Raw genomic sequence first — 16,180 nt, 5'->3', positions numbered from 1 at the left:
GGAAATTGACAGCTCTGGCGCTCATTTGAGCTCAGCTTTTGCTTGCATTTGCTCTTGAGTCACTTTGCTCAATCTATAGTTAGTCATTAAAACACCATGAAAGTTGTCTCTGCAGGTATGTAAAGCCAGATCCTTGCCTGTGGCAGACTTAATGAAGGTAACAGCTGGATATTCAATCTCCACATAAAAAGAGGAAAACGAAAATGATGTTCATGCTTCTCAAAGCACCGTGAAAGGAAAGGATTGCATGAGCAGAGAATGATCTTGTCATGATGGTATTATCATATAAACAGTAAAAAAGAAAATGTAAATGTTAGAGGGGAAAAAAAAGACTCATTTGTGTCAGGCATCAACTCAAACAATGACTAAACTATAACAACATAAGTAAACTGATCACACTATATGGGCAAACGGCTTCATTTCCAAACTAAACATCTGCAGGCTTAAAGTGTTAGTATGTGGTTCTGAATTTAAATGAGCTAAAGATTTTTGTAATGTACTTTCGTTCTAGGAAATATTTATTTATGGAGATCCTTCTCTGCAAATGAAAGGGCAAAGAATAAAATTACGGTTTGCCACAGATCCACTATGTATGTACTATGTATATCCTACTATTTTTTACCATAGTATTTTTAGAAGACTATGTGGGTACGTAATCAGGACACATTCCTTGAAGTGGAAGTGGAAGAAGGAGAAAGGTATAGACAGTTTCTGTTTATATTATACTTACTAGATCTTGTACAATGACTGAGTATCATTGGTTTTGTGTTCAAGTGGCCTTAAAATAGTACTATTTGGGGCTTATATAGGGTTGTCCACACTATGGAGATTGGTCTTGCAACATGTCTCATAAACCTTTCCATTAATTTATCAAGTTCTGTTTCTGAAGTGGAGGGGTAGTTTTTTATTTTCACTTGCTATTGGAAGACTTTGGAAGAATTCTGTGTTTCCACTGGCCGGAAGCTTCCTTTTCATTGGCAGCCTAAACAGAAGACTGGAATAGAGAGCAGGAAGTTTTATACTTATGCCTCATTTACATTGCTAATTTTCAGTTTTACCTGGAATATTGTATTGAATTTTACTAATGTTGTTATCAGTATTTTATTTCATTAATTGTGTGGAGTCAGAAAAAGTTAAAAGAATTTTTCATGAGGTTATAAAAAGATAAATTGCTTCACTTATTTAGCTACTTAAACATAGGAGCAAGTGAAAAAGAAACTACTAAATTCTAGACAGCAGTGTGAGTTGTCAGTTTAAGGATGATTCATGCTGAAGCAGTGTTGCATAGATGGATCACTGGTAGATTCCCATAAGGATTCATCTTTCAGGGCTGACAGTCACAGTAGGCTAAAAAATAATGACACCTTTAGAAAGCACAAATATTTAAAAAACAATAAATGTGGGTTTTTTGTTTTATAATAGCTGAGTCTCTGAGGTAACTTCAGTGGAGTTAATAAAGCTGCAGTAAAGATAAAGCTGTCCTAATCTCTGTCAGTCTTAAATACACATTTTTTAAATCCATGTCATCAGCTTTTCTCCAGTCTTTACTTTGGTTTTACATGTTGTAATCTTTTACTGCATCCCACTCAATGCTATAAAGGGACCTTTTTTCATCCTTGTTAGGCTTATTCATGATTCTCACAGCAGCTCTTCTACTTGCAGGAAAACAGTGGGAAAGATGTGAAAAAAATATACAGGTGGAAGTATGGGAGTGAGGTAACTGAAGTGTGGTAGATTCTACAGCTAACCATCAGTAAAGGAAGTGCACATGTGCTGTAAGGAATATTGCTTAAGTTAATGAGCAAGAAGGATAACAAGAAAGCATTGAAATGCTAACAGAAAATTCTATTTTCAGGTGTACAGCTTGGAAGAAGCAATATTATGACTTCTTTAGAGAACTACTGGGCCAAAGAGAGAGACCAAAATTTCTCAGTTCTGGTTAGCTGTAATTGCATAGCCTAAAGTTTTATTTTCCTTTCTTATTTCTGGTGCTAATAGATTATCAAAACTGCAAGGAATGAAAACATGAAATCTATGCCCATTTAATACGCTCCAAACTTTTTTTCCATTAAAAGCATTTCAACTTAGCTCTAATATTTGGCTAGTTAATATTTCAGATATTTCAAGGTTCCTTTTTATCTTTTTTTTGAAAACTTCAAAAAGTAAGTTTTCATGAAGATTTTAAAAAAATATGTCACTGAGATATTGGCTTCTAGTGATAAACTTCTGAGACATCTGAATGAACTGACAGATAACAATAAACAGCTTGCACCATTCTGGAAGTACTGAAGGCCAGGTGAGTTACCCTGAAGTGGTGGTAGACATCTGTATTCAGGCAACTGAATTTCACACAATCTTATTTCCATTTTTGTTTAAAAATTTAAAAAAAAAAAAGATATTTCTTCTTGAAAATATAGTTCTTGTCAGTCTAATGCGAATATGTTCAGTTACTTCAGGTGTCTAAAAAGGCACTTGGGTGCTAAGGTTTAGGCAACTGAATCCCACCAATGTTACCTCAAAATAGAATGTGATTTTCAGCAGGTGCTGAAAATGCTCTTCAGTCTATTGGGGTAACCATTTTTGTTGTTGTTGTTTCAAGAATAAAAGCTCATACAAGTTGCCGTAACAGGTACCATTAGTAGTGTATGTCTGTTCATCAGGCTCTTGTCTCAAACTGCACAGTATCTGAAGCCACAGAAGGAGCAGCAAGAAAGTTGATGTAAGACAGTGCTGGATCCTGGATGTTGGCTGTTACCTTGAAACATGAATGACATCTAATGTATTTTTATAGTAAATATTATTACCAGTGGAAATTGCCGTTTATTTTCATGAGCAAAGGCCCTTCAGAAGAACAATAAATCCACAAAACTCTTTAGTTTTGCAAGGACTATAAAGGCTGTCATTACCAAAACAGTTGTTGAAAAACCTTATGCATGACCTCCTGTATCAAAGGAAAATTTGTTCACTTCCTTTTGTTCACAAGGCTATAGTTCATTTATTAAAGCACAGCATATACCAAATGAGTGCTACTCTGGGAACAGAGTGAGGCTTGGGGAAGGAAGACAAACTGTTTAGGAAGAAATGCAGATTTTTCTTGTTCTGATTGCAGAAGGATTGTCTACCATATTTTATATGCCTTTAACTGAACCTTATTCATTGTTTTGGTAAAAACTTTAGAATATATTAAGTACCTGGACTTCTTGGGCCAAATTCTTTAATTGATATTTGCCAAATAGATTTGGTTCCAAATATTTAATGTTGTGTGGAACAGCAGATGATTGATAGAAATTATTGTTGAGATATGTATTTTAGAAGAATATCCAGAAATTTCTCTTATTTTTTAAACCATTTATAACTTCTGAAAAATTTCAGATTACGTTTTTTACTTTTTGGTCTTTTCAGTGTGTGCTGCATTTGCACACAAACATTTGGAAAAATAAATTATGAAAAAAGAGGTCCTATTTGTGAGTGTCTGCGTGTAATTGTCTTTACCTGCAGCCTACTCAAGAAGCCTAAAATGAGAGTGAGTATTACCAGTCTTGCAGATTGCTTTCTAACGTTAAACAGAATAACATAAATATAACATGAGATAATCTTGTTTCTCATTATATTAGTTGGGATTGTTAAAGTTTTGATATTGTGTATAGCTTCATCCATGTTAAATGAAAGCTAGAAACCATTCAGCTACCCAACTCTATAGTAGTTCAACGACCTCGCTTATTAAATGTGTTTTTTTCCTGATCTTTTTAAAGATTTCTAAATTACAGGGTTATTTGCATTGCTTCTCATGAGCAGATGTTTTTTATCTGTCCAAGGTCAACAGTGTCAACAACTGCATATATTTTATGTTTATGAAGACAATGATCAAAATAAATCAATGAAAGATTCTGGCGAGCAAAAGCACAGTGGGGAAAAAACTTTCTTTAGTATACAATAATAATATTTTCTGTGTTCAGTATTGCTGTTGGTGTGTAATGAAGACTTGCTCAAAATGTTGCTTTATCAGTGTTCTTTAGGAAAAATTTGAAAATTCAAAAATAAGTAAATAACAATTAGTTATATTGATAATGGATGAAGTTAAAAGCATTGACAGCTCTATTTTAATATTCACTGAAAAATCAGGTACTTATTGGTATTTTGACATCATGCTTTCTTATCTAATCCATATGATCTGACCATGACAACACTGAAAAAGGAAAAAGAAAATATAATGAACATAATTTTCAGTTGCACTAGTAGAAAGGAAAGAGAAAAGTGGTGCCAATAGATGGAAGCAAGAAAAAAAAAACAACTTTAAATAGCTTGGAACCTACTGACCTGACACTCTTACACTACAACATTGTGTTTGACACTTAAAATGATTGCCAGACACCAAAGATGACTGCCAAACACTAGTCCATCTGCTGTATGTGACCAGGGAGTACTGTTGAGCAGGTCCTTGGGAATATGCATTTGCAATTTACTTGTTCTTAAAGGCTGATGAAGATGAGTTATGTCACAGGTTCTCAGGGTTATTACCTGACATGAGGATTTTCAGGGAAATGAAAAGACTACTGACTTTGTAGAGAGCCCTTTTTGACAAGGCTTAATGAATAGTCTGACAGTGTGATACATGTCGTATCTTTCTGTTGTGTTGAATGTTACAGATTTCTTTGGTTCCAGGTTGTGGCCTGTTTATTAGTAATGATGTCTTATGCACAGTTTAGTGTACAAAGATAATATCAGGGCAGAGAAGGAAAAATTATTAATTGCAGTATGACTGATATGAGACTTTAGAATCATAGAATCATTAATGTTAAAAAAGTCCTCTAAGATCATCAAGTCCAACCTTCAACCCAACAACACCACACCTCCTAAACCATGTACTGATGTGCCACGTCTACAATTTTTTTAAAAAAATGAAACTCCAGAAATGAGAGTTGGGTTTCATAATACAGAATACATCATATCTTGATAAAAACTGACAATAGATTTACTATTGGTAAATAAAAGAACAGTAATTTTCAACAAAATATGCAGTGATTAATTTTGTCCATGGAATCAGTTTAGTTCTGGGTGCTTTATGGGTGTACGAGTTGTAGTGTTATTTTCTTCCTTTCCTTCTTTGCAACCTCTGGGCTGGAACTATGTTTTATTGTTCTGTACCTGGATATTTTTGGTCAGAAAGGTAACTACCTTTTTCTTGAAATTCAGGTGACTAATTCAATGTCTGCTGCACCACTATGCAATGCTGATTTAATTGATCGTTCAAATCATTTTCTTCGCACATGATAGTTCACCAGCTTTTCAGGAAGCATCCAGGAATCTTCATGTAGCTGTGAGTTTATCAGGTACTATGAAGTAAAGCAACTTTATGGTATTTATAGACCTAATCCCAGTGAAACATTAAAATGACTTTCATAAATTTTAGTATGCCTGGAACAGGATGATGGAAGATGAGGGACAGCTGGGTTGAAGGCTACCTTTAGTCATTTCCAGATAACTTCCAGCAATCTCAAGTGAAGTTGCACATGTGAACAAAGAAAATATTCTTTCTCTGTGCCTTAATTTCTTTAATGATATGGGGTTTTTAAGTAGTTTATTCAGCTACCAAGAGATCAGTTAACTGGGACGGGTAGTAAATCTGGACTACAGGAGATATACTTAATTGTTATAATTTACCATAAAATAACAGAAAATGAACAAGTGTAGCCATAACTTACTCTGATTAAAAGAGATGAAAAAGTAATATTGTACCTATTAAAGTAACACACATGCAATATTAATACTGAATATATAATAAATTTACATATAATATACCATTTATTAGTGTGGTATATGTAGCACACTAATAAAATTCATGTGATGAGAGTTCAAAACTAGGAAGTGCAACTCAAAAATTGCAGAACTGTAGAATCACATAATGGTAGAGGTTGGAAGGGACCTCTGGAGATCATCTCGTCCAAAACCCCTCTGCTTGAGCAGGCACAACTAGAGCAGGGGGCACAGGAACACGTCCAGGAGGGTTTTGAATGTCTCCAGGGAAGGAGACTCCACAACCTCCCTGGGCAGCCTATTCCACTGCTCTGGCACCCTCACAGGAAAGAAGTTTTTTCTCATGTTGAGATGGAACTTCCTGTGTTCGAATTTGTGCCCATTGGCCCTTGCCTTGTCATTGGGCACCACTGAAAAGAGTCTGGCCCCATCCTCTTGACACCCACCCTTCAGATATTTATAAGTACTGATAAGATCGTCCCTCAGTATTCTCTTCTCCAGGCTGAAAAAAACCCAGAGAGATGTTCCAGTCCCCTGATCATTTTTGTAGCTCTCCTCTTAAAATACTGAATTTAAAAACAAAGCCAAAGACTCCTTAAATTAAAATATTTTTTGATAGAAAGACAAGTGAAAATCAGAATAGTTTTTGCATTCTTACCCAGTGCTCTTATGAGCAGTGATTTGGTTTTAATTGTGATTGATCACTAATTATTCTAATCTTTGATCAAAAATGGTGATTCGTAAAGCAGAAGATAAGTAGAAGACACAAAATTAGGGCAGTTTGTTGGGATTTTTTTTCTTTTTGTTTGTTTGTTTGTTTGTTCGTTTTCATGCAAGCTACCATGATTATTATCTCTCCTTCCAAGTCACCTTTACTTGTCTCTAAACTTTTTATGAGACAAGATTAGTTTGGGCGTGTTCTTGTTGTCTTTGTCGAGTGATGAACCTCTGTTTCATTCTCACTGTGTATCTTTGCTCTGTAAGGATTTTTTGGCCACATGAGAAAGGAGAGAAAAACATTTTCTATGAAACTTGTTAACACAACACCTCCAAGCAACAGTTCCTGGAGGGTCACAGGATGGCTAGATACAGACATCATCTGCATTTCCTCAGCACGTGCATTAAGAGCAGCAGAAGTGATTCAGCAAGAGAGTTTACTGTCAGAGTATGCTCAGCTTGGGTAAGGGATAATCATTGATTTGATTAGTATATTGAGATTGTGGAAATGTGTTAATGGGTATTAAATATGTGGTTTTTTCCAGCTGTATGGTATCTGGGGGTCTAGCAACAGTAGAATTTTTCACTGGGGGACAACCAATGGACCAATAAGTCATTTGATTGTGCTCTGGGTTACCTTATTTTTCTTCACCTTTCTCCCTAACACCTTTTCACCTTCTGATCATGAAGAGAAATTTGAACAAGGTGCTTCCCAAGTGTGAATCCTTGTAACATCACTCGTTGATCAAAGGAATTTTGGAGCTTGCTTCTGGCCGGCATCTTTTGCGGAGTTACTTGCATGGAACATATGGAGACTGTTTCTAATTACAGAAAGGATTCCTCCCTACAAGTCTTGACAGTCGTTGCTGGCATTTCTTACTGTGTTTCAGTACTGCTTTTTTCCTAGCCAAATGTCAGTTTCTGTCTCTGAATATTCTCCAGCTCTGCATTGGCTTCCCTGACATTGTGCTTTTTCCAACATTCAAATTATTACACTGGGAAGGGTAATGTGTATGGCTGAATGGAGGCATGATATTTGAGTGATTTCAAAAGTATAGCAAGGCTCTTCCAACTCGATTACTATATTTCTTAGTGGATTGGATGACTTGTAAAAAAATCTCTTTGGAGACCTTTCCGTGTCCCCTGTTTTCTGCTTCTCCTCTGGAAGGCATTAAGCATATAGACTGGTATCCTAATTCTACACAAACAGCTTAGACGTGATGTGCTCTCCTTTGAAAGAATTTGTGCATAGTGAATGAAACTTAACACTCTGAAATGAAAATTAAACTTAGTTGTCTAAGGTTCTTAAAATATCAGATTTTATCTGTTTAAAACATAAGCTTTAGCTGTTAAGAAAATGTTACTTTATAAGCCCTGAACCATGATTATAATCAAAACTGTTACCGAACTTTTGAACGTTGACCTGTTTTCAAGAAAGTAAGATATGGTACACCTTCAAGCATTATCCCTGTCATCTTATCGAAAAACCATGTTGTATGAGATCACTTACCCATACCTCCAATTGAGAGAGGTTGCTTTACAGTTTTCTGATGTATTAATACGGGATTTCAAGAATATACTGGTGTGTTATTACACTCATTTGCAATCTTTTGTTGTTCCTTCTAGGTGTGCTGATTTTAAGGGAAGAAAATAAGTTAAAATCGTGGTCTGAGAAAAAAGGAGAGAGGTGCAAGGGGATGAAAAGGGGGTGATGCCTTATGTTTAATGGTCAAACTGAGAATTAGGTAGCTTCTCAGAACAAGAATATCATCTAATACTCATTTGCTTTTTACAGAAATCTGAGCTGGAACAGGTTTTAAAGTAGTATTATTGGTACTGCAAAACTCACTGCAGAAGAGAGGTATTGACAAACTACAGCTTTGAGCATTTGCCATAATGCAACAGAGATAGATCATTTAGGTGGGTTTTGTTTTGTTTTTTAATTATTATTAGCTTTTCTTTCCACCTTCTTTAAAAGACCCTTTTTTTTTTTTTTTGGTTTTTGCTGTAATTGCTTTAGGATTTTGACCTACTGCAATGATCTCAAAAGAGAAGCATAACAGTCAGCTGGGACTGGTTACCCTGATTTGATCTGTAGCTTTTCCTCTGACTTAATCTTCTGTTGTGTATAGACCATAGGCTTCATTATTAATAATCTAGTACAGTATTAATAATACAGTACTTTTATGTTCCACTGTGTCACAGCTGGCAACAGGAAATTATTCTCTCACCTATTGTTAATGTATTTAGAAGGGAAATATTTTCTGTTATCCATTAATATTTTCAAGTTTCACTCAAATCTGCATCAACTTGCATCAAATATTTATCAATTTGCAGGCATAGATCCCCAAAATATTTATCTCATCACAGAACAAGCTATGTGCTGACACAGAGGTGTATTTGCTATTTTTTCTAAAGATAAGCTGCAAGAGTGTTCTCCTAATGGGTGCCAAACTTATGTGGTTTACCAGTTTGATACACACGCTGCAAATAGTATCCAGCAGCTGTCTATACTTTAAAAAATGGGCTTTTTTATATTTGCCACATTTAAAAAGGATTTTTTGTAATCCTCCATAAACAAGAATATCATTTATATAGTACAAGCAGTTTTTGTTAGATTACAAAAGCAAGAAATGAAGAATTGTGCTGTGGGTTTATTTTTTACATTTTACCTTGGTATACAGGAACAAACAGTGTCATTTTTAACTGCTTTTCTTGTCTCTTGTCAGTTTAACTCAGACCTTTAATCTTATTGAAACGTCTGCTTTGTGCTTCCTCCATTTCTGATCTGTAATAAAATTGATAGGTATGTCCCTATGTTGCTATTGAGTAAGGAAAAGGATCAACATTTCTGAGTGCTATAAGCCGATAACTTTTTCTCCATCGAAGAGACAGTGATTGATGACATTACTATGTGTACTTAGAGCAATTTCTTTATTATGAAAGGAAAATATATTTCTTCTCTGATTAACTGTTTCATTTACTAATTAGGATGCTAACATCGGTGTGTCCCTTGTGTGTTCTTTCTCTTTGCACTGTTCAATCTAGGTCATACTTTCTGCACCTTTCTGCATGGCACAGTAAAAATTAGTCAAGGTTAAAATTAGTGATAGGCTGAAATACCTAGAAATAATTTTAATAGTTATTAAGCCTGCAAGGATTTACATTTGGACTCTGATTTCAGGCTCACTTCTACAGCCCATTAACTCATTTGCAGCTCATAATGCAATATTTCTATCCTAGGCTTGCTAATACTCCATTACATAATGTTTAAATATATGAATGATCACAAGAATGATCTGTCAATCCAAGTGTTGGGTATTTCTAGCAGGGGAGATTGCATTACTCCTCTGGGCCAGCCATCCCAACGTTTAATTGTTCTCATGGTGAAGATGTTTTTTCTTATATGCAATCAGGTTTTCCTCTGAATCAGCTTGTGCTCATTGCCTCTTGTCCTGTCACTGTCCATTGTCATGGAATGAATATCTCCATCTTCTCTGTAACTATTTTTCACATTTTGGAAGTGGAGTGGTGATTGCTGCTGTTGCCAAAGTCTGCATTTTTATTGAAGAGATAAAAACAACTAAAGTTTTGACATGTACCTGACTTTCCCCTGAGATCTCTTCCTAGTTTGGCCTTATTCTCAAAACAAAAACAAAAAAAGAAAACCAAAGCCACTCTGGAGCATATGGGGCAGGCATACAGGCGTGCCTGTTCCTACCTTCCCCGAAGGCCAGGAGACTTATCTGCAAAACTGGGAGATCTGTTTGAAGTTTCTCAGTATGGTCAGAGTCTTGATGCAAGAATTCTCAACAGAATACCTCTGACTCACTCAATATCCTTTTGGTTAAGCATTTCCTAGTATGCTACTATTACTAATGAGAGAGAGGTATCATGGCCTACAGTCAGGACTCCCAGCCAGCTTTCATGGGAGAGTGGCAAAGAGTAAGCTTCTAAGCTTTTAATAATTAAATAACAGTTTTCAAATGTGGCATTTTTATATTAGAAGGATAGTATTGTTCATTGATATTAATTTTTGTTATATTACTGTTTTGTTATGTTCTATATTTCCTTTTATGAATACAAGAAAACAAGGTAGCAAAGAAATAAATCCTTAACCCTGATTACTATTCACAGATGAAATGGAACATAATAGAGCTAGCCTGAAGTACCTTTAAGATTTCTTAAGCATGACTGTAGTGCTAAACTGGTTTTCCAATAGCATAGTCATAATTTCAGTTGAATAACTTGCGTCTTATGCCATTATCAGAGGGACTCATGTGAAAACTTTTTGGGGTTAGTATTCACTTAAGTCATGTTTTTTGTAAGAATTTTAAAAACATAGCAGGCAACATTTATCAGATAGATAATTTTAAACACCAAAAACTAGTTGGCTGTTTCTGATATTTTTTGCTGTAATATACTACTTCAGTAGTTAAGGACTTTGTTTCTCTCAACTCTATATGCTACATGTGTTGTTATATAAACTGATATACAAACTGATTCTACAAAGTGAATATGTTTAAGAATAATTCCTAGCCTTCAGTATTGAGGAATCCTTGAACACAAATGACCTGAAATCTGTTTTCATAAACTGTTGTAATTGTTTTCAACTTCTTGAAGGCTATCCTAAACTGTAATTAGGCATGAGGAACTAACTAAAATCTGTTCTGTAGCTGGAAAGCCAAACTTCCATCTCACTTTAACTGTAGCTGACCTGCCACAACCCTTGACATTTCAAATGCATTGAATATTTTATCATTCCATTCTTATGTATATGTTTTGTTTAGACATAATCCAAAGTAGCAGATCCAGAAATAGAAGAATTTTGTTTTATTTTAAAGTTGACTTGCTGTGTCACACCTCATTTTTCATGCTATGCTGTGTCTCGTAAACAACCAAATACAATGATATGCTCCATAAAATATGAGTTATGCCTCTAAGACTCTATACAGGTTGTTTCCATTTCTAATGGCAATACATGTACATGTCCTTTTTTATATTCAGCCGGTGGATATTTGCTGATCATTTCTGTAAATAGGTAAATGGTGAAGGGCAATTAGTATTTGTGACATGCATTCTGTCTCTTGCAGAAGTATACAGTAACTTGTCAGTCTAAACTCTTGGATTTTATTGCTTTGCTGGTTGGCTTGTTTGGTTGTTTGTTTGGGGGTTTTTGGTGACCAAACTGTAAGCCCTTTTAAAACTACCATGATTTCAGAAGGTGGATGAATACCTTGCATTTCTAAAAGTCAAGCTACTTGTGTCACAAGCACTACTCAAATTTGCTACATGCTTATGATAATCTGGGGCATTTATATAAGATACGCAACATCAGCAGGAAAGCCATCATGCAACACACTAGTCAACTGAAAAAAAAATTATCTTTGCAAACAAGCAGGTGATCTACAGCACAAATACTTCTGTTCATGCAGCCTACCTTTGGTTGCATCAGAAATAAGTATAATACAATGGTTTCGGAAATGCTGTCAGTTGCTTAGTCTTTATGCTGACAGTATGCAGAATGGGAGCCTATGAAGGAAGGATATTATTGCTTTGGATTCAGAAAAGTACTTTCCTAGGTGCTAGAGCAGACAAAACAAGTTAAGAAGTCTAAGCCTAATTCAAAGTTCATTGACATCAATGAATTTCTTTCCGTTGACTTCTGTAAGATCTGAACAAAGTCCTATGGGAACAGGGTGATAAATGTATTGGCATTAATGCTAATCATACTTAAATACTATAGATTACATTATTGTCTAATGTTCAAGCCATAATTACATAAATCTGATCCATGTATTTGCTGTCATTTTTATAGATGTTTCACTCACTCAAAAAACAAACAAATCCACAATGGTCTGTTTGCTTTAGTATGCAAGAGATTTGAGTGCTTAAGAAGTGTATTTACATTCATTGTTGCCTGTAAAGATACCATTTGTGTGCAAAATCAGTAAGAGGTATGATAAAGCCAACTTCAGTTCTCAGATGATAAGAAAATATCATTCCTAAATCCGTTTCATCAGCTAATTTTAAAAAAACTGAGAAAGAAAGAAGGTGAAGATACTAGATTGCAGATTCCCAGAGGCAAAGTAATATATGGACTGAGCAAAGCCATGGGGAAGATAATTCCAATCAGACAGTTATAATGAGATAAGCCAGATGGATATTATCAAAACCAGTTTTAGCTTTAGGAAAATAAAAAGAAAAAAGTAGAAAATTAGGATGTTATAAGTATATAATTTAAAACCCTTATCATGAAAAAGAGAAGAGCTAGAAATAGAGGTAGCAAGTTTTGGAGGGTTAAGGAAAAGCAGTGTTGCCTGTAGCTTTATTTCAGCAGTCTATTTTACTCCTCAGACAGTTTTTTTGTTTAAAAATGCCTTTTTGTTTTAAAAACAGTTACAGCTAATCTAGAAAATACAGTCCTCCATCATTCCAGGTTGCTAAGGGTTCAGCATGCATTTTGATTTGACTGTTTCTTTTTCTGAGCTGTGCATATGACAATTTGGCTCTGTGATGAGAAATAGATGTTTTTTAAGGGGCAGGTGGAAAGGGAAGGAGGGGAAGAGATACTGGATTCTCTTTCTCTGACACAAACAGAGAATGCAGATGAATAATAAATACAATTTTTGTGGTGTTTGAGAATTTTCTACTCATAAGGGATGTTTTCAATTGATAAGAGACATTATCATTCTCATTATGCATTTCTTGAGGTGAACAACAGGATGAAGATCGTACCCAGCATCTCTGAGTATACCTTATTCAGAACATATTATAAACTTGTAAAAGGGGATTCCTTGTAACCACAACTTGCTAGATTTTAGACCACTTTCCTTATTTCAAAACCTAACTCTGAAGTCAAGACATAAATGCATGGAATATGAAAGTTCAGAAGAAATCTCCCTGCTCATACCACTCACGTTTGCTCCCTAGCATGTCTGACTGTGGAGGTGCAGTGCAACAGTCTGGATGTTACAGCTTGAGAAATCCTTCAAAAAAAACCAACCAAACAAGTCCAAAAATATGTAGATAGGCCTCAGAGGCCCAGTTTCTGCAAAACCTTATCCCAGTATCAATACTTCACCTGACCCCACCATCCCTTCCTTGGGTATATTAGGACCATCTTAAGGCAGTGGGGTACTTGCACTTGTTCCTCCTCTCAGTCACCTGCAGGAGCTCAGGTGCTAGAACTAGGCTGTGTGCAGGAGGTAGGTTTTCAATGTTTGAATGACACGGGCAATTTAAACATCTACTCTCTGCCTTTCCTCAGAAGAAGGGAGTGTGCTGACAGGACAGAAGTCTTCTGTGTCCAGGTTTGATCAGGAGGCCACAGTAGTGCCCCACTGAATGCTGTGGACTTCCTAAAACAAGCGTAGTATATGTAGTGAATATTTCTTTCTCTGATCTTTAAGGGAACTTAGAGGTTGAATTCTACAATTCTGCACTATGGCTTTGCAGATTTTTGTTCTCTTCCGATTTTAATGTGATTGGCAGTTTTTCTTTTGTTTGTTATTTATAGGTGTCCTGGTTTCAGAATTCAGAAAGGGATTTTTGCTATTTTTTCTGGCCTGTGGAAATATATGCACCTTGAGAAAACTTTTCTGTGTTTTTCTGGTTTAGGGTTGTTGGGGGATTTCTTGTGTCTTTTTGCAGGGCGTTGTCTGGGCAAATCTCCAACTTCTCAGAAATTGTGCTGGTAGATCTCCTAACAGTGCATATTATCTTAGCTTCAATAATTGTATTATCTGGCAGCATTTTTGTTGCATTTCTGCTCAAAAAGTTATTCTGTAGGTCCCTACTAACAACTTTGGCAATGGATCATTTCTTTGAACATTCCATTTATAATTCCAAAAACTACAGCATGAATTTATCTTCTGCTTTTGTAGTTCAAAAGCCTTTGGGACTAACACTGCAAATCAAAAATGAAAATGGACTTTTGTTTCCTTTTTCCCTGGTTTAACTTCAAATAAAGAAGAGATTTGTATAAAAGGTGTATATGAAGGTGGATTTACAGAGTGAACTTCATTAAACTTTACTCCAAATTACCTGTGTGCAATATTAAAAAAAAAGGATATGAACAAAATACTCTGAATGAAATAATCATTTAGCTGTAGCTAAAGAGTGGTTATAAACACAGGATTAATCTCTGTATTTTAATGGTCATATTATCCTTCTGGGCAAAAAAAAATATATTAAGTTTGATAAGACATAATCACCTTATCAGTATGACTGACTTTATACCAGAGTATGTAAAATGAACCGGGCAAAATGCAGGACCTAAGCATGGATATCATTACAAGTTAAATCTACAACTAACTGCTAAATGAAGATCACCAGTAGCTGCTTCTTTAGGTCTTGGATTAATCTGCATGAGAACAGAAGTGGGTTTTGAAAGTGCTAAACTACAGTGATTACAACTTAATCTCAAGTGACAGTTACGAAAGACGTTGGGGTAGGCAAACAGCATTAAACTGTTGATCGGCAGAAGCAAGTGTCAGTGTCCCTCCCCAAACAAATGCACGCACAGTTATTTGCCTCTGTACTGACCAGCATCTGCTACCCAAGTTTAGGTTTGCAAGTTGCAAATAGTAAAGTTTTTGACAAATTCAACTTATCTGCCAAGATGATGGAAGATGATTAGATCTCAGCTAGCTAGAATATTAGTGTAAGGATCTTCTTATTGCTTTAAAAAATGTCCCTCATTCCTAGTCTGTCACAGTAGACTAGCCCATCTCGTCAAAAAATTCTCTGATGTCTACAAAAACTAGTGAAATTACTTACACTGCTATAAAAAGTGGCCAAAGTTTGTCTTGCTGGTCATTATTCTACTGTTTGTGTATATGTTACTGTCATTTCATATGCTCACATTGTCTCTTGCCTTATGGTTACATGGCAACTTGTCGGGGACATGGACCTTCCTTTTGGTCTTGGTATATACGGTGTCTGACACAATAGGGTTTAGCAGTAACTTGTTAGCAGTAATGGAAATAAATCTCATAGGCATATGGAAAGAACAGCTGAAATAGAGCATCTATGTATAGGATAACCTTCTCAAGTATTTTCAGAAGGACTAAAGATAAGCTATTTATATCATTAAACAGATTAGGGTTGTCAAATATGTATCTCTGACTCAGAAAATCACTCTGATTCAATCCTACCTCAGAGAGTGAACGTAATGTATATGGAAATCGCAGACCTTAATTTTTCTTATTTTTATGAAAGCATAAGAAAAATGTAACATTAAGACGTACTTCTGCTTCAGTCTCAAAAGTTTACAAAATATAAGGATACGCAGATGAGAGCTGGAGTGCATGAAGTGATCTCTGTAGACTTACAAATCTATGCCATGCTTTGTGCGGGGGGAAAAAAGGGTATAATTCATGTGGGCAAAGACAACATACTGAAGCAATTGTCAAGTTTTTACTTAATTATGGGCATAGAAACTCCTTTTATTAAAAGCCCTGTTTGAACTCTTGTTCACATGTGTAGTGCAAGTGATTTTGGTGGACTTGAATTAAGATTTATATTAGTAAAATATGATAATAATTTAGAGAGTGTTAGTGGCCCAATTCCTGCAGTCTTTATTGCCTTAATATAGCACAACTCTTCCATGTGTAGTAAACATTTCCATTAACAAGAAAAAATAATGCTTCTGCTGTACCAATTAACAAATGTACCTGTTTAGTTGTATGCAAAGCCATCTAGTGAA

The 16,180-nt window shown here is 35.5% G+C and overlaps 1 long non-coding RNA gene across 1 annotated transcript; it reads left to right on the top strand.

Annotated features, from left to right (window-relative positions):
- Positions 1–1,541: 1,541 nt before the first annotated feature.
- On the top strand, positions 1,542–9,280 carry LOC142053919 (uncharacterized). The gene is made up of 4 exons (XR_012659371.1): positions 1,542–2,296; positions 5,194–5,330; positions 6,739–6,934; positions 7,162–9,280. It is a non-coding gene; the product is annotated as an uncharacterized LOC142053919 (long non-coding RNA).
- The last annotated feature ends 6,900 nt before the right edge of the window (positions 9,281–16,180 follow it).

The sequence above is a fragment of the Phalacrocorax aristotelis genome, chromosome 2, assembly GCF_949628215.1.
Source record: "Phalacrocorax aristotelis chromosome 2, bGulAri2.1, whole genome shotgun sequence".
In the NCBI taxonomy this organism is placed as follows: Eukaryota; Metazoa; Chordata; class Aves; order Suliformes; family Phalacrocoracidae; genus Phalacrocorax; species Phalacrocorax aristotelis.
Note: the sequence above shows the minus strand (reverse complement) of the source record. Positions and strands in the feature narration are given on the sequence as shown.